The 21,453-nt window shown below is 48.2% G+C and overlaps 2 long non-coding RNA genes across 3 annotated transcripts; both read right to left on the bottom strand.

The window, feature by feature from the left end:
• Positions 1–10,972: 10,972 nt before the first annotated feature.
• LOC115278258 lies at positions 10,973–12,768 on the bottom strand. The gene is made up of 2 exons (XR_003902783.1): positions 12,620–12,768; positions 10,973–12,200 (listed from the first exon to the last, which is right to left on the bottom strand). It is a non-coding gene; the product is annotated as an uncharacterized LOC115278258 (long non-coding RNA).
• A 6,030-nt stretch (positions 12,769–18,798) lies between these two features.
• Positions 18,799–21,447, bottom strand: LOC115278008. 2 transcript variants are annotated; one of them, XR_003902633.1, is made up of 3 exons: positions 21,140–21,447; positions 19,309–19,388; positions 18,799–18,892 (listed from the first exon to the last, which is right to left on the bottom strand). It is a non-coding gene; the product is annotated as an uncharacterized LOC115278008 (long non-coding RNA). The 2 variants fall into 2 exon arrangements; XR_003902634.1 differs by lacking the exon at positions 19,309–19,388.
• Between the last annotated feature and the right edge of the window lie 6 nt (positions 21,448–21,453).

Here is a 21,453-nt window from a genome sequence, read left to right on the forward strand (position 1 = left end):
CAAGCAATCCAGGTCACCGTCAGGTACTTTCCTGGACCCCTACTGATCTCTCATTGCTTAAAAATGTTCTGTCATTCCTCATAACCCTCAGAACAAAACACAAACTCCTTACCACATGTTGCCGTAGATCAAGCCCTTGACAGGCCTGGAAGGAACAAGTGCTCAATGAAGTCACTGTTAAATGAGGTGGTGACTTGGTCTTTCAGAAATCTTCTTAGCTAAAGTCATCTCCCCCACCACACTGTTGGGGTCTCTAAACTCAACGTTGGATTTTCATTTCTGACCCCAGCCTTTAATTCCAGACATCCACTTTTAAAATGCTTGTGCACTTTTGTAATAATTGTAATGAAAGCGGCACCTGGGAGGCTCAGTCGGTTAAGCATCTGACTCTTGGTTTCAGCTCAGGTCCTGATCTCTCGATTTGTGCGTTCAAGCCCTGCATCGGGCTCCCGGCTAACAGTGTGGAGCCTTCTTGGGATTCTCTTTCTCCCTCTCTCTCTGCCTTTCCCCTCCTCACTCTCTGTCTCTGTCTCTCAAAATAAATAAATAAACATTAAAAAAAAGAAAAAATATCATGGAGCAAGACATGCTTGAGCCTGAGGGCTGCTACCTATCAGCTGCGTGCCTCAGTGAAGCCTCCAGGGACTTCCTATCTTCCTTCGTAAATCGTGGATGATGAAGTTAGCTATGATCTGGGGATTATTTTCATGAAGGTCTGCTCCATTTCACACATGATGGCTACTCTGTAAATAACTATAGTTTAGAGGATTAGTAACTATAAAGAAAAAAATCATAAATGAGAAATGGAGGTATTCAAAGTAAAGACGGTGACAGAAAATTCTCGAGTCGCCCAAGAACGTGAGATCAGCAGGTTGACGAGTGCCTTTGAAGGGGCAACGCTTGCTTTGCCTACGAGGATACCTTCATCTCGACTGAGTACAACAAAAACCAGAAACATGGACGGCACCCAAGTGTTTCTGTAATAATCCACTTGTCATCCGCTATTGCTGTGCTCATGCTGCATAGCAACCCTCAAATCTCAGTGGTCTGTAACAAATAACACTTACTTCTCTCTCTCACCAGGGCTGTTCCACGTGTCCCTCACGTGGGGACCGGGTTGTCTGGAGTGAGGCCAAGTCAACAGAACACAGGTGTAGATAAGACGTCTGCTTGTACACATCAGCCAAACAAATCCCAGGGCCTGCTCTCAAGTCTGCGGGGGGGCGGGAGTCCATTCCATCTACACTGAAGCTATGGCCACATCAGGAGGGAAGGGAGAGCCCTGAACCCAGCGGTGCTGTCTACCTCTTTTCCGTAGCTCACAAAGCCCTACATTTTAATCTCAACGATCATTCAGACTGTGTTGTGTTTTCAGCGTGGCACAATCTACGGGGCGCAATTATTCCATTATTTATCCTTGGTATGGAAAGTAGGATTTTCCTGATTTTTTCCCTACTGATAACAAAATAACAGTGATGACTACAGCCATAATGGACTGTTTGCCCTACGCCCTGCGGCTTCGGTATGGGGGCTGCCTTTACATCTTCTCACCATCCTGAGAGAAAGAAACTGGTGCTCACATTTTGTAGAAGGAAGTTGAAACGTTGGAAAGTTAAGTGACTTCCCCAGGGTCACACAATGCAAGGCATGTGACTAGAATCTATTTTTAAACTTCCTCCTTTATCCTCAGGGGATGCCTCTGATTATATAGTATTTTCTTTTCATAAACTTTTTATTTGAGAATAGATTTAAGGAGGTCCCCTGAGGTCTAGCCTCAGAATTATCATTCAGTCACCTCTGCCTCATTCTATTGGCCAAAGAAAGTCACATGGTCTAGGTTGGTTTAGAGGGGTCAGGAAATAAGCTCCACCCTCTCAGTGGAGAGGAAAGAGGGAATGAACAATAATCTTGAACAATAATCTACCTCATTTTTGAGTGCCTGGATGGTTCAGCCAGTTGAGGGTCCAACTCTTTTTTTTTTTTTTTTTTTTTTTTAGTATATGTGCTGCCCAAGCGAAGCCAACTCTTGTTCCAAGCAGGTCATGATCTCACAGTTCATGGAATTGACCCACCTCAGGCTCTGTGCTGACAGTGTGGAGCCTACCTGGGATTCATTCTCTCCCTTTCTCTCTGACCCTCTCTCCTCTGTCTTTCTCAAAGTAAATAAATAAAGGTTAAAAAAATAGTGTACCCCATTTCACTATATACTCTTTGTTGTTATACAAATCTCAAATCAAGGTGTTTCTGGCATCTCTGAACTTTCCCCAGTGGGGGAAAAAATGAACTGTAGAGGTTCTAGAACCTGTGATCAATGCCATGTGGTTGAAAACGTGCTTCTCCTCACCAATATTCATGTGCCTCGACCCTGAACACCTGTAAGACTACATTTCCCAGCTCCTCTGTCTACGCAGAGAGGGCCATGTGACTTCTTCCAGCCAATGGAATAAGACCAAAAGTGTACAGTGCTAACTCTGAGCCACGGCAGTTAAACCTGAGTGTAACTTTCTCTCTGTGCTCTTTCCTTGTCTGTTCATTGAATGTAGAAAATACGGTGAGGGTGGCCAAGACCCTTGGACATGGAGGAGCTCTTAGATGCAAGAAGGCTGGATTCCTGAATAAGTAGACGGAGTGCCTTCCAACCCACACTATTCTGGACCACTTTGACGAGTGCCATTGTGTTAAGTCACTGAGATTTGCGAATATTTGTTATAGCTGTTAGTATATAGCAACTAATATAACTTCCCTTCCTGATGGCCCCTAGTAGTGCCAGTTGAAGATATTTCCTTTGAGTTACTTTCAGTAAACTATAGATTCTTTAAGATTCATGCATGTGAGTGTTCATTCTTTTTTTTTTTTAATGTTTATTTTTGAGAGGGCATAAGTGGGGAAGGAGCAAAGAGAGAGGGAGCCTGAGAATCTGAAGTGGGCTTTGAACTGACAGCAGCAAGCCTGACATGGGGCTCGAACTCACGGACTGGTAGATCATGACCTGAGCCCAAGTCGGTTGCTCAACCGTCTGAGCCACCCAGGTGCCCTGTATGCGAGTGTTTGTTCTTGATGAATGGTCTGAAGGTCTAATTCAGCCATCCCCCAATCATTCCCAACTTTGACACTATGACTCTGATTTTTGCAGTGGGTGTAAGGTGTGTGGGGGTGGGGTGGGGAGGATCATCTTTTCTCTAATCTTAGCTGATGTACTTCTGCTAAAGGTAACTCCACCCCCCTGGGTTCTGGAGGTAAGGCATATGACTTGGGTTAAGCCGATAAGGTTATTGCATTGCTCTAGCTCAGTGATTGGCTCTGGGATGGACACATTCCCTAAGCAGGTCTGTATTTAATCTCGGGACCTTAGTTGGGCAAGTTGAAACAGACTGTGGCTCTCTTTCACTCAACATGGACAAGTTAAATGATAGCCATGGGAGATGCAGGCAGCCATGCAGTAATTCTAAAGAAAGCCAGCCTTCGGAGGAAACTTACACTATGGATTGTGGAACAGAACCATGAAGACAGCAGCTCTCGCGGATCATTGTCAGGCAGCTAGATCAAGCCTTGTCTGATGATGACATACTGTTGGACTTTTCAGTCAAAGAGGTCAATAAAGAGCTCATGGTTTAAAAAAATTTTTTTTACATTTATTTATTTTTGAGAGATATTATGAGACAGAGCATGAGCAGAGAGAGGCAGAGAAAGAAGGAGACACAGAATCTGAAGCAGGCTTTAGGCTCTAAGCAAGTGTTCAGCACAGAGCCCAACACAGGGCTTGAACCTACAAACTGTGAGATCATGACCTGAGCCGAAGTCGGACAGTCAACTGACTGAGCCCCCCAGGCGCCCAAAGAGCTCTTATGTTTTAAGCCATCTGGTTAAGTTTTCATTCCTCTGACCCAAACTTATTCTCAGTGGAGTTGGCAGTATCATCATTATAATCAAATCAAAAATTTTCTGATCAGAAAAGGTAAAATAGTCAATGATATTAAAAGAGAAAATCACTACTTCTAGTTCTAAAACTTAGACTTTATGAGGCCTAGTATAAATTTCTAGTACTTAGAAATCTATACACAGAAGTATTTATTTATCTTGAAAACTAAAGAGTCTAATTATGAGAAATATTTGGGCAAAAAGGTGATGAATATTTCATAAAAGAAGTACTGACCTTCCCACACATGGTCAAAATCCCTCCATGACTCCCTATCATGCTTAATGGATTCTAGAAGACTCTATAGGACCTGCCTCCTGGCCACCTCTCAGACCTTAGTAGCTGTACTCCCACCCATCTGTCTCATCTGACTGAGCTTTTAATTCTCAGAGCTCATTCTTGCCCCAGGACATTTGCACTTGCCATTCCCTTTGTCTACAGTGCCCTTCTCCTGGCTTCTCCTCCTTCTGGCATCCACCTAGATCTCAGTTCCTCCTCAGAGAGACCTTCCCCATCCACCCATCTACAGGGATCTCCCTCTGTGGTATTCTACAAATCACTGTTTAGTTCCTCCACTGCACTTTCTACAACCTAACGGTGTTTGGTTAATTTATTCACCTACTATCTCTGTCTCCTGTTAAAATAAGAGTTCTTCAAGGGCAGAGCCCTTGTCTGTTCTGGTGTCCCATGTCTCCAGTACCTGGCACAGTGCCTGGCACTGGCTGGCACTGTGTAAAAAATGAAGCTTTAGATGCCAAAGGGAGGTACCAGGGTCCTTCGAAGAAGGGTGGGGAATGGAAAGGACCTATGATGGTGTCACAGGTTTGGTGTTTGGTTAGGAGTTTCCGGGCCAAATGCAGAGTGATGTGGAGCAGGGGCAGGCTGTTGCCTGAGGGTGCTTTTATTCATAGAGCATTTTAATTTTCATAAAGGGATAATTTACTAGGAAAGACGGGGGAGGGGAGAGATGGACAGAGAGAGAGAATGAGAGCGAGAAACAAAAGAAGAGAAGCATCTGCATCCATAAAAAATGGAAGAAATAATTAGAAGCCTTGCCACGAGTCACTTAATTTCTTTAAAAGAATTTTTTAATGTTTTATTTTTTTTGAGAGAGAGAGAGAGAGAGAGAGAGAGAGACAGCATGAACAGGGGAGGGTCAGAGAGAGAGAGACACAGAATCTGAAGATAGGCTCCAGGCTCTGAGCTAGCTGTCAGCACAGAGCCTGACACAGGGTTCGAACCCACGAACCGTGAGATCATGACCTGAGCCGAAGCTGGACGCTCAACTGACTGAGCCACCCAGGCATCCTGAGTCACTTAATTTCTGACTGGTATTTCAGGGTCTGTGCTCTCTCTGCATCCTGAGGACCCCCAGGATGCAGGTACCATCTGGGAGTTTCTATCTGCCGGAAGAAAGGGACACTCTGGGCCATTGCATTCCAGCATTATCCCTTCTTTCCACTTCCTTGTCATGAAGCAGGGGTCAAGGTAGCTCTCCTATTTTCAGAAGAGTTGAAAATGAGTTTTCTTTAGGCTGGAGGGTAACTTCCCCCTCCCTCCTCCTCTCGCTGCTGCTGGCTCCGATCCACCTGCCCCTCTGGGTTTCGGGGGGACCCCCTCTCAATCAAAACACTGTTGCTAAACGTAAATCTCGAAGCAGAAATGCAAAAGGACACTGAAGACAGCTGTAGCTTTTTTCTGTCTTTTAGCTGAGAACCACAAACTGCGATCCAAACCTACTTTTCTTTTTCTCCTCTTTCACTTTTCTTTCTTTTCCTAGCAGATAAGGGAAGATGGAAGGGCTTCTTTTAGGGCTTACTTTTCACAAAGATAATGTTGGAGCGGGTTGTAATCTCAGAAAAGTGCTCTGGGAATTGGTGTGTAACAGATCTGACGTGGTGGTTGTCGGATGGCAAAAGAAACCGTTATTTTCCTGGTCTTTCATGTTCCCGCATTTTGAACATTTTCCTATCGGCCTCTACAAACTCGGCTGCTCTCCCTACCATGTGGTTCTTGTCGCCTGTGGTCTCAGTGTTCTTACCCGCCTCTTCTGGTCCATTGTGTTGACCTGACCTGAGTTGTCACTATTTCATGGAGTTTTTGAGTTCTGGATCGTGGATGGAAAAAGAGGTGATCGTCCACATTTCGCCAAGGACCCACGGCTCAGAAATAGTAAATACTTGTTCAACAAGTGATTTATTACCTTTCATGCCATGGTTAAAGTTTAACTTTCATTGACTGACTGCTCCATCCGAATCAATAAAAGTAAATACTCAGGGTTGTGTAGCGTGGCCCTTTCCCGGGTTCCCCAGGGTCTGACTCCCCACCAAGCCATCCTTTCTATAGCACTGCATTTGAAAAGCAAAAACATAGTCATGCCAGGTGCTTGTGCCACACATTCCATGGCTCCCTAGTGCCCTCAGAATTCAGTCCTCGCTCCTTATTTAAGCTTCAAGGCTCTGCAGGGTCTGGCTCTTTACTGACATCTCCACCTTGTTCTTGCACCTGCTGTCTTGAGCCTGGGGCCAGAACTGAGGTGCCTCCCTGAGGGGCCGGTTGCAGAAGCAGAACCATGCAGTGTCAGGGAATGTGTGTTACCTCTAGGAATCCGTACACACATGTTGGTGGAAGAGGCTGGGGGAGCAAAGCCCGGGAAGGGAAGCCAGGAAGGAAGAGAGCTCCGTAAGCATTCATTACTGAGAATCCTCACAAGAACCAGTCCAGGTAGAGCAGTTTGCAGGGAAAGCTGAGAGCAGGGTGTGTCCCGAGAATGCACTCCGCGAAGGGGGCTGATGTAGGAGCCGATGGAAGTCAGGGAAGTATGGCTGCCGGCTCTGTGAACGCACCACGAAGGGTCCTAGAGATGGGCTGGATGCCACTGTTGGCCTGCAGGAGCAGGGGGAGGTGGAAATGGGGCAAGCAATTGCAAAGATGAGCTGGGGGCTGCCGGCACTTTGGCCTCTGTCTCCCCTCACTGCTTGTGAAGGCAGTCTGGAGCACAGAATGGTCCGGCAAAGGGGAAAGGGCTGGGGAAGAAGACAGACATGGTCCCATACTCCTGGAATAAGGAGAAAGGGCAGAGAGGGCCCAGGAGAGCTCTTGGGCAGTTTTGCTCTGTGATGTGTGATAGAATTCTCTCCTCCACATCTCCACCAGACCTTCAGTAAAATCCACACCCCCCAGGCATCATGTTCAAGTTAGCGTTGCCTCTTTGCTTCCTGTCTTCCCTCCCTCCCTCCCTTTTTAGAGACATCTTGAGTCTGGTCCCAAGCTGGCCTGGGGAAGCCTGCATAGGTGGCCCAGACACATATAACTTTCATTTTATTAAAAGGGACACGTGTTTTGGGGTGTCTGGGTGGCTCAGTTGGCCAAGGGTCTGACCCATAGTTTCTGCTCAGGTCAAGATCTCACGGTTTTAGAGTTCAGGCCCCATGTTGGGCGCCACACTGACAGTGCAGAGCCTGCCTGGGATTCTCTCTCTGCCCCCACACTCTCACTCTTTCTCTGCCCCTCCCCTGCTTGCACTCTCTGCCTCTCTCAAAATAAAGAAATAAAACTTAATAAATAAATAAGTAAAAGGGATGTGTGTTTCCAACGTTGAGAAACCACAATCCAGCTCAACCATCTCCTTTTTTAAAAAGTTTATTTATTTAATTTTGAGAGAGAGAAAGGGGGAACAGCAGAGAGAGACAGAGAGAGAGGGAGACAGAAAATCCTAAGCAAGCTCTGTGCTGTAAGCACAGAGCCCGATATGGGGCTTGAACCCACAACTGTGAGATCATGACCTGAGCTGAGATCAAGAGTCGGCTGCTTGCTGGGGGCGCCTGGTGGCTCAGTCAGTTACATGTCCGACTTCAACTCAGGTCATGATCTCATGGTTCATGAGTTCAATGCCTGCGTCGGTCTCTGTGCTTGACAACTCGGAGCCTGGAGCCTGCTTCCAATTCAGTGTCTCCCTCTCTTTCTGCCCCTGCCCCACTTGCGCTCTCTCTCTCCCTGCTTCTCAAAAATGAGTAACCATTAAAACAAACAACAAAAAAAGAGTCGGATGCTGAATCGACTGAGCCACCCAGATGCCGCTCAACCAACTTCTTTTACCTTAACTTTAAATAGTGGACTTAGAAGTTTAAAAAAACAGCACCTCCTTATCGGGAATCAAGTGACACAGAAGTCTGAAAAGGAAAAAAAAGTCAAAGTTACGTCTCCCTGCTCCCTGCCAGCCCCACTTAGTCTTTATTTGAGCATCATCCAAGCAGAAGCCCAAAGAGGTTAAGTGTCTTGCCCCTCGTCACACAGCCTGATCCTTTTGGCTTTGTAAATGAGCCTCTCATGAGTGATCCATCTCTTAAAAGGCTAGGCTCCAAAGTGCATCATCCTCCGCCCAAGAGGTCCGAGAGTGTCTTCACTTAAAACAATTTGCATTGATCGCTGTGGTTGCAATTGTCATTTTGACATTAAATTGGGCACACTGAGAGTGATTCTCGGGCTGCTGTAGGGCAGTTCTTACCGGGTAGTTGTACTGACGGGAGCAACCACCAGTGAGGGGCTGGCCTCTGGCTCAGGGACTCAGTTTTATAATTGACTTGAGTGAAGTCAGTGAATTATGAATTTATACTTGCAGTGACCAGGATGCTTGCGGACACATGATCTGGCTCTGGGGCTTTCAAAGTCATCGATCCTGGCCTACCGTAAGAAGTGTGTGTTAGGAAGCAGCACACACACACGCACCACACACTTGTACCTCTACAACGAACGCTTCACCAAATGATGCTGAAAACTAAGTTTGTGACTCAGTCTCTGGTGATTTTCACTCCATTCTATTTTACTTCATTTTAAAATGCTGCTTGCATCTGTCTCAGTGGATTTCATGACCTATCACCCATCGGTCTTGAGTCTGGGCTTAAAAATCGCTGATCTAGAGCACCTTTTCTTGCAATCAAGGAATCTCGGGAGCGGAATTAATCACCGAAGTCGCTCAGAGCTCACTTCTCAGCGACCACACTGGTTCACGTACCAGGCACTGATCATTGCTCCCAGGGACTGAGGGTTTACAGCGCACTCAGTGAGCGAGAGTAAGAGAGGGAAAAGGAGGCCTAGTAAGGTAGAAAGACATGGAGAGATAGAAGCAAGGGAAAGCAGTCCTCTGTTGAAGTCCCCACCCCGACACAAGTGTACTGGAAATGGAGTTGTTTTAGCATCTGCTGGTGTCAGTGAGATGTGGGAAGGGAAACATCCGCCATTGACTTGTTAGGGTCACAGAGCATGAAAACAGTTTGCACACCTTTAGAAGAAACCCCCCACCCCCAGTAAGGGTTTCATACGGGAAGGGCTGCTTGCGTTCTAAATATGGGGGCTCAGCACAACAAATCTCTCTAGGGTTTTTGTCCTGAGATGAGAGAAAGCAGATGTGCAGGTCCCCTGGTGTCCCAGGAGGGATTCTGCGCCCACACAAGACACCCCGTGACGGAAAAAGAGACATTATCGAAAAGAGCCGTTTTGTTTGTGTGTTGTGCATTTGAGAACTGCAGGCAGGCTCCAGGCTGCACACTTTCCTCTGCTTCTGAGCAAGTTCACCTAGATAGTGAACCACGCGGCTGAATAGCCTATTGTTTAACTGATCAATATCAGCATGCGGGAGAACTCCAGGCTTGCAAAAGACAGGTCCCCTCCCTCCCCTTTGCCCTGGATGAAGCAATCAATCAGAGCAAGAAGGGCTGGGAATTGGAACCCAGTGTCAACACCAAATACTTTATTTTTATTTACTTAGATCAAGTAAATAACAGCTAGACCATGATCTAAAACCTTGGCGGCCCCCAGGAGCACCTTCCAGCCCATCCCCACCAAAGATGACCACTCTTCTGACCGATAGCAGCAATTCGTTTTGCTTGTTTTTCAACTGCATATGAATGGCTTCATGACATACGCATTTGTTTGTGTCTGACCCCTTTAGCTCAGAATTATGTTTGATATATGCATGTTGCTCTGTAGTATTTCCATTGAATGGTCTTGCTATGATTTATCCACTCCACAGTTGGATGTCTGGATTTCTGTTTTGGTTGTGAATAAAGCTGCTGTGAACATCTGAGGACAGGTTTTTAGGCGGGGAATGGGGGGCATACCTAAGTACTCCTTTCTGTAGGAAATACACGTATCTTGGAGTAAAGTTCCCTGGTCATATGGTAAACGTATATTTAGTTTTAGTAGATTCTGCCAATTTTCCAAAACGGTCCAACCAGTTCACACTCACACCAGCCGTGTACAAGAGCTCCATCTGCTCTGTGTCCTTGTCAACATTTGGGTTTTGTTTGTACTTCGTAATTTCAGCCATCGTAACATAACACTGTTCCATGCATCATTATATGTGGCACACGCTATCTTGAATCTTCGTGACAAGCCTGTTCCTGGTCCCACTTTCTGAATAAAGAACCAGAAGCCTTGGGAAGTTGGGGCATTTGCCTAACATGCTCCAACCAGAGTGAATTAAAGTTGAGATTCAAACTGCGCAGGTGACACCCTGGTCCTTGGTCCAGATGCTGAGCCCTGACCAGTTCTCACTCTGTCACCTACCAAACCGGTGTTCAGGGGCATATACCCAGGGGCCTCGTCCCCATGGGTAATTGTGTTATTCCATGAAGCATCACCTCTGCGTCTGGGCGTATACCCTGACTCCATTCTCGACTCCCCCATGTCCTGTATCAATAGAACTAGCCCTTTTCCATTTCTCAAAATATAAATTTTAGCCAGTTACTTCAACCAGTGATAAGGATTTCATTCTCTTGAGGGGAGGAAAGATATCCAAGGCTGCGGTGGACAGTCTCCAGGGTGTCCCCCCATGGCCCCCTCTCTTGGTGTTTACACCCTTTGTGCAGTCTCCTCCCCTGGGTGGTGGGCAGGGCCTGTGGCTGGCTTTCAGCCAGTACCCCACGCAAGGGGAATGAGTGCATAAGATTATAACACCCATCTTGTGATGCATCGTTGAGGTAAGTGGCCATGTTCGGGAGGTCTAAGTCACAAGGAGTGTAACAAGGTGATGATAAAGACCACCAAACGGCCGAATAGAAGCGAGGCGAGATTTTATTTACAGCCAGGCCAAACCCGATCTCCCTGGTGTTAAGGAGCAGAGAACGGCCCTGAACAAAGGTGGCAGTGAGCTTATATTGACTTTAGCAAGGCATCAACCATCATCATTTAGTTAACCAATTAGAGTTTACATCAATTTTAGGACACCCTGTCACATCTTTACAAACAGACAGTAATTCTGGCAAGACCCTATCAGTTTTAAAGTTCTTTGTCTTAAGAGGGTCTTGGATGACCAATTACAGTTAGGCGCTCCGGGTTCTGTGAGATTGTGAATACGTGACTTCCTACGCGTACACTTTGTCCGGTCAGCTTCAGAGATGAGGTGGGAGAGCAGTTTTACCATCTAAATTGGCATTTGGAAAGCAGGCAAATTTACAGGCGTGGTTAGCACCTTCTGATAATTCCAACAAAGAGCCGCATAGTTAGAGCAGTGAACGGAAAGATATATTTGCAAAGCAGTTTACAGAAGCCAAAGCAGCAAGTTAATGATTTTCAATTTGTACTCAGTTTGCTAACTTACAACAGGAGCTGGCTGCCGCTTCTAGGAGCTAAGGGCAACCTCTGGCCAATAGTCAGCAAGAACCTGGGGCCCTAAATCCAACAGACCTCGAGGAACCTCACGTCAGCGGACCCACATAAAGTTGGAGGCAGATCCTTCTGCAGCCAAGACTCAGACAAGAACGTAGCCCCACTCCTGATCGCACCTTGTGGGCCCCATCCCTATCCAGACCCCTGCTGCGCGGGGGCTCTGAGATGCTACCTGTGTGTCACCTTCAGCTGCAAAGTTTGTGGTCACATGACCTACCCAGCGATAACCAATGCAATTGCCTTGTCTCTGCATGGAGACGGAGAACGCGATCAAAATATCCAACCTGATCAGCCAACAGATCTTGCCCAGTTTAAGTGCTGGTAAGAAGCAACCACAGCATTTCTACATGGGGGGAATCTCCCTGCGGAGATGCTCAAGTCCTGCACCTTGTGACCAGCCGATGAAGGTTCTGAAGCCAAACCTCCTGATGAGATCTGGACCGTGAGCCCACGGTCTTGGGAAATCACTTTCCCTTTTGCACATCTGTTCGGTTCCAAGGGTGATTGGAGCAGTCATGAAGACTCCTGAGGGGGCTGTTCGCTGTAGTAACGTTTCTTGAGCAAGCGTTCAGAGTTTCCCAATAGGCGCTGGGTGTCCAAACGGATCAGAGCTGGACTGATAGAGCGGCCAAGACGGGTGAGCACAGGGGAGAGGCCAGATGCTGTTGCAGAAGCCCAGGCACCCAGATCCTGCCCTGGACTCTGAGTCTCACTCCCCCTCCCCCGCCCCCACGGAGTCACCATTTGCATCCGGCATCTATTTGCATGCACACACTGGTCCCTGGCTGCCTAGGAGGAGGCCAAACAGACATTTCTTTTCAAAGCCTCAGGGGTGGAAACACTTTGCCCTGATGGCTGTTCATCATTCTTGTTTGTTTAGAAAAATGAAGGCCTCCGTGGACAGAACTATCATTTGTTTGCTGCCTCTCAGTCCTCTATAAAGCAGGTTATGAGGAAAGTCCTCCAGAAAAATCCAGCCTCACCCCCACCCCTTTCCCCGCCCCCCACCCAGCTCATGTCTTTTTCTGGACTCACGTTAAAGGCAGAGGAGGAAGGTCATTGTCCAGAGAGCTGCCGGAGCTCCTGTTCCCAAGGCCAACCGGACAGTGTCACGTCCCTGCTTCGTGCCATCTGTGGCTCCCCATTGCTCTCAAGACACAGACACAGCACTGTGTGGTGGGCCCCGTGGCCCTGTAGGGTGTGACCTCTGCCCTGGCTCAGGCTTTGCCCCACCCCTTGTCCCCATGAATGCTCCTCCTACTCAGGGCTTTGGCCCAAGCTTCAACTGCTCCCCGGAAGTCCCTTCCCCTCCTTTTTCTGCCCCCTTTTAGTTCTTAGCTTACATCTCACCTCCTCAGAGAGGGCCTCCTGGATCCACACTTGCTTGGGAGGTCCCCTGTTGCAGGCACTGTCACCCAGCACATAGCATGATCTTAATTCAAGAGTCAGTTACCTGCTAATGAAGTGTACTTGCTGGAATGTTATCCTGTGAAGGTAGGGTGTCCAGCTGGCCCCCATGCCATCCCAGGGCCCTGCGCACAGTAGGCCCCAACAAACACTTGCTGAACAAAGCACTGATACAGTAAAGGAATCTGTGAATAAATGAATGAATGGTGAGCAATATCAATTTTTTAGATCTGAGAACTTCCTTGTCTCCCTGGAGAGATTCCTGTTTCAAAAATGATCTCTTTAGCTTTGAGGTTTATGGTGGCTGGGTTATGATTCCCTCCAGGGGACGGATGTTTGCCTTTGGAGGGGCCCAGGTTCAGCGGTGCAGGGGGACTCCGTGAAGGCCGGAAGGCTGGGATGGCAGGGGGTGACGTTGGCTGGTCGTGGTGACTGGAAGGGAGGCTTCGGGGCCAGGGTGGCTCCAATCTGCCTGAAGCCGGAGATGCTTCAGAACTGGCCTGGAGAGTGCGAGGCTCTGCAGGAGAGCATGCTGGGCTTGAGAGTGGCCTGAATTCCAGGACTTTTTGTGGTCTGCCACATTCCATGCTTGGCTCTTCCTGGAAACCATTACGTGCCGCGGGGGCCCTGGGACAGTGTGTGGGTGTTGGCAAGTCTAGGCACAGAGGCAATCGGGCCTGACTCCACCAGTGGGGACTTCACTAATTTGAGTCCTGTTGACCTCAACTGTGTGCCTTATCATCTCATTTAATCCCTACAATAATCTTTGCAATATATATATTTTAAAGTTTATTTGTTTATTTTGGGGAGGAGAGAGAACCAGCTAGGGAGAACAGAGAGAGAAGGGGACAGAGGACCTGAAGGGGGCTCTGTGCAGACAGCAGAGAGCCTGATGTGGGGCTCAAGCTCACGAACCACGAGATGGTGACCTAAAGTCGGACGCTCAGCCAACTGAGCCAGCCAGGCACCCCTAATCTTTGCAATACTAATTGCCCTCAATCACAGAGGAGACAAGGGAGATTCAGAGAGGGACCGCCACTTTGGCTAAGATCATACAGGCAATGACAGAAATGAGACACAGACCATGGCTTACGTCATCGTCCTATTCTCTTTACTCTTAAGCATGCCACCACCCCGAAATGGCTCTAGGCCAATGAGGTTGGTTGAGTGGTTCTGGGGGCTGCCCCAAACACACTACACATAAATGCATGATCTTACACATGTACATGGATAATCCTGGCAAATGAAAGGTAAAGCCTTCTAATTTATAGTCAAGGATATGGCTTAAAACTCAGACATTTCTTGGGGCGCTTGGGTAGCTCAGTTGGTTAAGCATTGGACTCTTGATTTTGGCTCAGGTCATAATCTCTCAGTTTGTGGGTTTGAGCCCTGCACTGACAGCATGGAACCTGCTTAGATACTCTCTTCCTGCCCCTCCCCTGCTCTCATGCGCTCTCTCTGTCTCTTTCTCAAAATAAGTAAAATATACATTAAAAGAAAACCCAAAATATTCAGACATTTCTGCATAAGTTAACCAACAAATTCATACTATGGTGTAAATGACTGAGACGTTTCTCATGAGAGCAGTTCTTGATGAAGGAACAGGGCATGCAGAAGAACCAATAGGGCTAAAGGGACAAGAAGAGAGAAAGGGGAAGGAAAAGGAGGAATGGACTTAGGAAATGAAGGGAGCCTCTGAAAAGAATTCTCGACAGCTTTGTATCACTGCTTAGGGGTGACTTTTGAGCAGAACCTCGAATGGTGACAGGCCAACAAAAGATCTTGAAAAAGAGCATTCCGGGCAAAGAAACCAGGAGGAAAAAGCTCCCCCTCCCCAAAGTTAGAATCTGGCAGGCCAGTATGACCCAGACTTGGTGAGTGGATTTGCAGTAGCGGAAACTGAGTTAGAAAGAGCATTTTCTTGGGATTTTACAGCTTAGCGCACCACTGACCATGTACTACGTTACCATGTTTGACCCAGCAGCCCCTGTGACAGAATGCAGGAGGGGGGTTATTTAGAAGAAAGGAATTAGGGGAGAAAACTCCTTCAAGCCACCTGGGATCAACTCCTATTAATTCAGATATTGTACTTTCCTTGCAAGTGACTCGACATTTTTCTCATGTTTAAAATGAGGCCAGCCACCTTCAGGCTGGTGTTTGGGGGAGATTTAGCGAAACAGTCATGCAAACAACTCCACGTGATGGTTGTTGCACAATATGCACTTAATAAGTGCTGCCCACTAGTATTCCTTCTATTTCATACAACCAAAGCGCCTTATTGGGAAGAGTATTTCAGCATGGATATCCACCTCCAAAGATTGATTCTGTGTCTTGACAGATGACTGATTCCTTTTTAGTGCCTGCCACACTGATGGTGCTCGGCAAAATATTTGTGGAATGAACGCAAGCATGAACAAATGTGGCACAAATCGGGCCGGAACAGAAGCCAGAGCATAAACGTGTGGGCAGAGGAGTTTGAAGATAGTTTGGTAAGCAATGGGGAGTTACGGATGGCTCTGGAGCAGGGGGAGGAAAGTGTCAGTCGGACTGAAGGAGGGCGGGATGGGAAGCAAGGTGAGCAATGGGCAAGCTGGGGCATCTTCAGGGTGAGGAACAAGACAGATGTGTTCTGAAGGTTGGAGGGAGGAGGGGAGGAGGGCTTTCCTTCCGTGGTCACTGCTGCCCCAGAGGACTGCAGATCACGCTGGAGGACTCCCCTCTGTCCTGGCACATTCCTAGTGCGTTTCTCCTTGCGATGTGCTGGTCTGCCCACTGGAGCCACCCTCATGCAGGTCTCTGGGATGCCACCCTACCCCGGGCTTGGGTCCCTCTCATTCATCTGTGTTGTATCTCCAGCCAGAAGAGTCTAAAGTGTAACTGATGTGGTAACTCCCACCTCTGAAACCTTCCACTGGCTTCCCTAAGATAGCTTCAGTGCCCCTCCGTGGCTCCCAGGCCCTGCCTAAACTCATCCTGCTGGTCTCTGGGCCACGTGTCTGCCGTTCCTCCTCCTCCTCTCTCTCGGGGCTCCCCACTTGGGCTCAGCTGATCTGACCTTTCCCTGATCTGGATTTCTCCCACATGGTGTGTGACTGAAGTAAAGGCTCCAGGGTGACCTTCTCACCCTTCAACCACGGGAATCCCCTGGCTGTCTGGCTTCAGTGCAGATTTCCCCTTCAGTAGGCTTGGGGTGGGGCCTCCTCCTCGAGGCCCAGGGGGTTGGGGCTGGCAAGAAATACAGATTCTCAGGCCTCCCTCTGGCTTTCTGAATCTGAATCTGCGCCTTGGCAGGGTCAGTCGGCACCTAGGTGTCTGGGAGTGCTCTAGGCCAGCACCTGTGGTCACCTTTCTGGTGGCTCCTGGGGGGTCCTCTTAGACGGGATCATGCCCGGGCTGGCCCAGGGACCAGGATTTTGTTTCTGAGTCTATACCTGGTAGGAATCTACACCCATGAGCTCTGACACAATGAGACCAGTTGGGGGGCTCTGACCTCCGGCAGGGAGGGAAGAAACAGAGCTGGCTGGGTGAGGATGAGACGCTGGCTGGGGAGGGGGGTAGGACTCACTGGTCCCCTGTAGCCACTGGCCCATGTGTGTGCCCCAAATGGTTAGCGTTTGAAAGGTGTGACAGGGGAGGCCAACGGGATTTTCCTCAGTAGTCTGGGGTCTATGGTGGCCTTTTTCAGATTGGGCTGATCTCCATGCCCAGGCTTAAAGCCTCCAGACCCACCTTTGTACAGCCCAAGTGCATCGCATTGGGGCTCTTAGCTGCCCCAGAGCCCTTTTAGGCCATTAGCAGCAGCCAGGCCCAGCAGGGACCCAGCGGGTAGGGCTCAGCCTTTACCAGGACGGGCCTGCCTTAGTACACTTGCGGTTTGAAATAGCAGTTTTCTCTCCCTTTAGATGATCTCTGGTAGAAGGCTCTCTGAGGCAAACAATCTGTAATCTTTTATGTCATTCATTCGTTCATCCCTTCATTCACTCACTTACTCATTCATTCAACACATATTTATTAAGCCAGGTCAGGAGCGCCAAGGGCAGACGCTGGAGGAACAAATACTGTTGCGCTCGCTTCTAGAACCCTGTTGACGGGTTGCCCCTCTCACCTGTGGGCTGTGACGACAGGACGGATATCACCCTGCGTATTGTCTGATACAATAAAACCCAACCTGCAAGATGCTGTGCTGTTTCGAGGCATCTGTAGTCTTCACCGTGCAAAGGGATTCACGGTGGGATCGCACAAATCCAGAGAACTTTAGAATTTGACGGGACAACTGGCCCGAGCTCGTTCTATCCCTTTACAAGGCACAGGGTGGGCAGTGAGATTTAAACGGCATGAGACGCGTGGTTCCAGTTATTCGGCAATGCCAGAGTTAGGGGGTCACGTTCAGCACGGCTTCTTGCTTCCCGGGACTGGGTTTTCCCATCATGCCTTGCATGATATAGAGAAACTCCCAACAGTGATGAGGGTAGTATCCATGACAAAATTTTTTGAGTGCTTTCTTTGTGTCAGATGGTGTTCTCAGTGCTTTTCATGTGCCACAACACTGTTCTCCTAGCAATAACACCCCTGAGAGAGTGTTGAGGCACAGAGAGATTAAGTGACTCATCTAAGGTCACACAGTTCAGAAGTACTGGGTTCCAATCCAGGCTATCCGGCTCCTGAGCCTACAACACTCTATGGCTTCTCTTTAGAGAGGGACTCCCTGACCCTGGGCCCTCGCAGAGAAAGCTGCTACCTACACATTTATTTATTTATTTATTTATTTATTTTTAATGTTTATCTATTTTTGAAAGAGAGAGAGAGAGCAGGGGAGGAGCAGACAGAAAGGGAGACACAGAATCCAAAGCAGGCTCCAGGCTCTGAGCTGTCAGCCCAGAGTGCAACACGAGGCTCGAACTCATGGAGCATGAGATCATGACCTGAGCTGAATTGGAGGTCTAACCAACTGAGCCACCCAGGTGCCTCTCCACCTACATATTTAAAGGAAAGTACTTATGTATTGAACATACAAACCAAATCACGCAAACCCCAAAGCTTGGTATCAGATCTCCTGACAGATCTTTTAAAGTACTGGGTTGCTACGCAAAGGGCTGCCATTAAGGTTTGTAAAGCTTTGCTGATAAAATAAAAGCAGGTCCTATGATGCATGGGACAAGAAGCGGGGCTAGCAATGCCTGCAGACTTTACAGAGTAAGAAGTTTGGGAATAAACCCATTCAAATGCCAAGGGTGTGTATTGCTTTTTGGGAAGCAAAATGTTTCTGCTATTGCAAAAAACAATCATGTCACTTACGATACACATGCTTACAACACAATCATGTCACTTTTAGTGGTGACTGCATTAAATATTGTGATATTAAACTTTTTTTAATGCATTTTATTTATTTTTGGGAGACAGAGAGAGGCAGCTCGAGCAGGGGAGGGTCAGAGAGAGAGGGAGATACAGAATCCGAAGCAGACTCCAGGCTCTGAGCTGCCAGCACAGAGCCCGACGCGGGGCTCGAACCCATGAACCGTGAGATCACGACCTGAGCCGAAGCCGGACGCTAACTGACTGAGCCACCCAGGTGCCCCTAAATATTGTGATATTAATAAATAAGGGTTGGGCATGTACTGCTGGTCTCCAACATCAGCCCATTTGGGTCTTAGAGTTGACTTTTTGCCTGTGGGCTTGATTAGTTTCCCGGAACATCTCTCACTTTTCAGTTCCCTCTCCTCCCCGCCCTTTACAGTCTGGGGATTCTCACTGTGAGCAGGTAGTCCCAGCTCAGCCCGGAATCTAAAACAAAAAGGACCAGTCAGCTCTCTAGTTAGCTCTTTAGTTTGAAGTGGCGATCAAAATTCACCTCGCAGAGTGTGCACTTGAATGTATTAATCTCAGCTGCCTTTTCCCCGAATCCTGGAAACGCAGAAAAGAGAACAGAAAACATTATGAACCTTGTAGGAACTTAGGAGTTTCATCTATTATCACAGGCGGTGGGAGCCCAAAGCTATTTAAATCATCTGGGGGGAGGGGAGGGAGGGACTGTAATTATTTGTGAGGGGCATGATGGGCAGCCTCGTACAAATGGACTGCCATTTGTTTTCTCTGCTCATGGGGATGATTACAGGCTGGCCATGGTGTTTAGCAACAGGATCTAGCAGGTCACTTATGACAACTTCATCACTCATTAGCGCCTTTTGTTTGCAGTGAACACAAAAAGCTGTTCAGCGGTAAGGGAGTCCAGGGAAAGAAAGAGGAGGGGGTGGAGAAGGCCAAGGAGACAGGAGCCAGGGACACCGGGTTCGCACACTATTAATACGAAGGAAAAATACCCCTGGGTGCGCCAGTCAGCGGACTTCAAGGGTGAAGCGGCCCAGTTAGCGGACCGATCTTGGACTCCCTGTTCTTTCTCCTAGAAGAGTAATCGCTCATGTTTACGGATGCTAATCACTTATGTCAATTTTGGTTCTTCGAAAAGCCCTCAGGGGATGTTATTTTTGGTAAAGGGTCTTCCTGCTTCAAGTGTAAGGACTGAGTAACTAGTTCCAGTGTCTCCTCTCCCATGCCAGGGTAAAATGAAGCAAAATGAACAGAGGAAGCGCAGTGACCTTTGTTGGGAACCCACTGGGTGTCAGGCAAGGTGGCGTTTTTATGTGTATCATCTCTTTTGTTTTCTCAACAATCCTGGGCGCTGCAGCTTGAGGAGATCCATAAAGGAGAAGGTAAAATGTTGCTTCTGAAATTACCTGGCCAGTCAGAGCTGAACAGGGATTTGAATTCAGTTGTGTCTCTTGCTTCAGGTTTATGACACCATGCTGCACACCCCCCCCCCAATACCCTCGCCCCCAAACAAAACAAGCACAACCGCCCCCTAAATTCTTAACTGAAGTCAGAGGCAAGGTGAAAAACCTCAGCGCTTGCAAGATCATGAAAAAGTAGGCAAGACGTATGATTTTCAGGATCTGATCATGTAAAAGCTTGAATGATCACAAGACATCTTGAAAGACATCGTGTTCATTAAGTCATGAAACCGTGTTAACACTTCTTTGGGGAGCTTATGCCCTCCTCCTGGGGTGACCTTTGACAAGACATTCTGTGTTCCCATTTTCAGGCAAAAGAAAAAAAAGTGGGTAGAAGATGAAAGTTTGATATTTGGTTCACGCAAATCTTTGTCTCATCAGTGTGTATCTTGCTCGTGCTCTCTGCTGCCTGACCAAGCTCCCTTGACTCATGTTCCGACTCTTTACGTCCTTCTTATCCTTTTCTGGACAACTTTACTGATATCGTGCCTTAGATCTTGAGAAATATCTGGTAAAACTGGCCAATTGGGATGGCCGGCATAACTTGGAAACAGATGGGGGGGGGGTGGTAAGAGAGGGAGGGAAAGAGGGCAGCAGCTCTCAAGATGACCCAACAGAGAAGCTGCTTCTGCTGTGACAGTACATTCAATGCCTCAGACTGGACCCGAGCCATTTCTGGTGAACTCTCTTAACCCTGTAAGTTATTGACAGGACAGTTACTCACTTCGTACTGAGTCTAGGCTCCTGGTGCAACATGACCAATGGGAACGAATTCAGGGGGATTGAAATAAATTAATTCCCAGGGGCACCTGGGTGGCTTGGTCTGTTGAGCACTGACTATTGATTTTGGCTTAGGTTGTGACCTCATAGTTCTTGGGTTCGAGCCCTTCATTGGGCTCTGCACTGACAGCATGGAGCCTGCTTGGGATTCTCTCTCTCTCCCTTTCTCTCTCTCTCTCTCAAAATAAATAAACTTAAAAAAAATTCCCAGCTCAGGTCATCTTAGGACTTCCTGGGAGTCCCTTCTCACCACTCCAGCCAGAGTACCACATGGGTTCTAAACAGGACTTGTGTGTACCGATGGGGGAAAATAAGAAGCAAACGAAAACCTCACGCTGGATGGGTGGTGGTAAGCAGCCTCAGAGACCAAGACCCAGACTGAGGATCAGGAAGCTGGAAATTCCCTCCTGCCTTGGTGTTTGGGTTCTCGCTTTTCCACTTCCCTAAATCACCCCAGCGGTGGGCCCCTGCACACAGTGGGTGCTCCCTAATTGTCTCTTTAACTGACAGTAAAACCGCAAGGGCCAGATGTCTAGTTCTTGTTCTCACTGATCATGGTAACATCCAAACTCCAACCTCTCACCTGAGTGCAAGGCAGCGGTGACCACCTTCACCGGAGACCGCGCTCCTCCATCAGGGGGCTCCCTAAGGGCGGCTCCGTGAGAGCTGTCACCCCACTTCTCCCGGTTTAACAAGAGACAAGCAACTTTCTCCATCTTTCAGGTTTTTTCCGGGTAGAGTTTACAAGCGAGGCTGTTTGGGGTCAGGGGCGAGGCTGGGGGGAAGGGGGGAGAGGCGCCTGGATGCTGTTGGAGGGTGGCCCGGAACCACGGATTCGGAGGCCCCTGCGGGGACAGGTGGGGCACTTTTGGGGCCACCCCAGGCCTCCCGCAGGAA

The sequence above is a fragment of the Suricata suricatta genome, chromosome 14, assembly GCF_006229205.1.
Source record: "Suricata suricatta isolate VVHF042 chromosome 14, meerkat_22Aug2017_6uvM2_HiC, whole genome shotgun sequence".
Lineage (NCBI taxonomy): Eukaryota > Metazoa > Chordata > Mammalia > Carnivora > Herpestidae > Suricata > Suricata suricatta.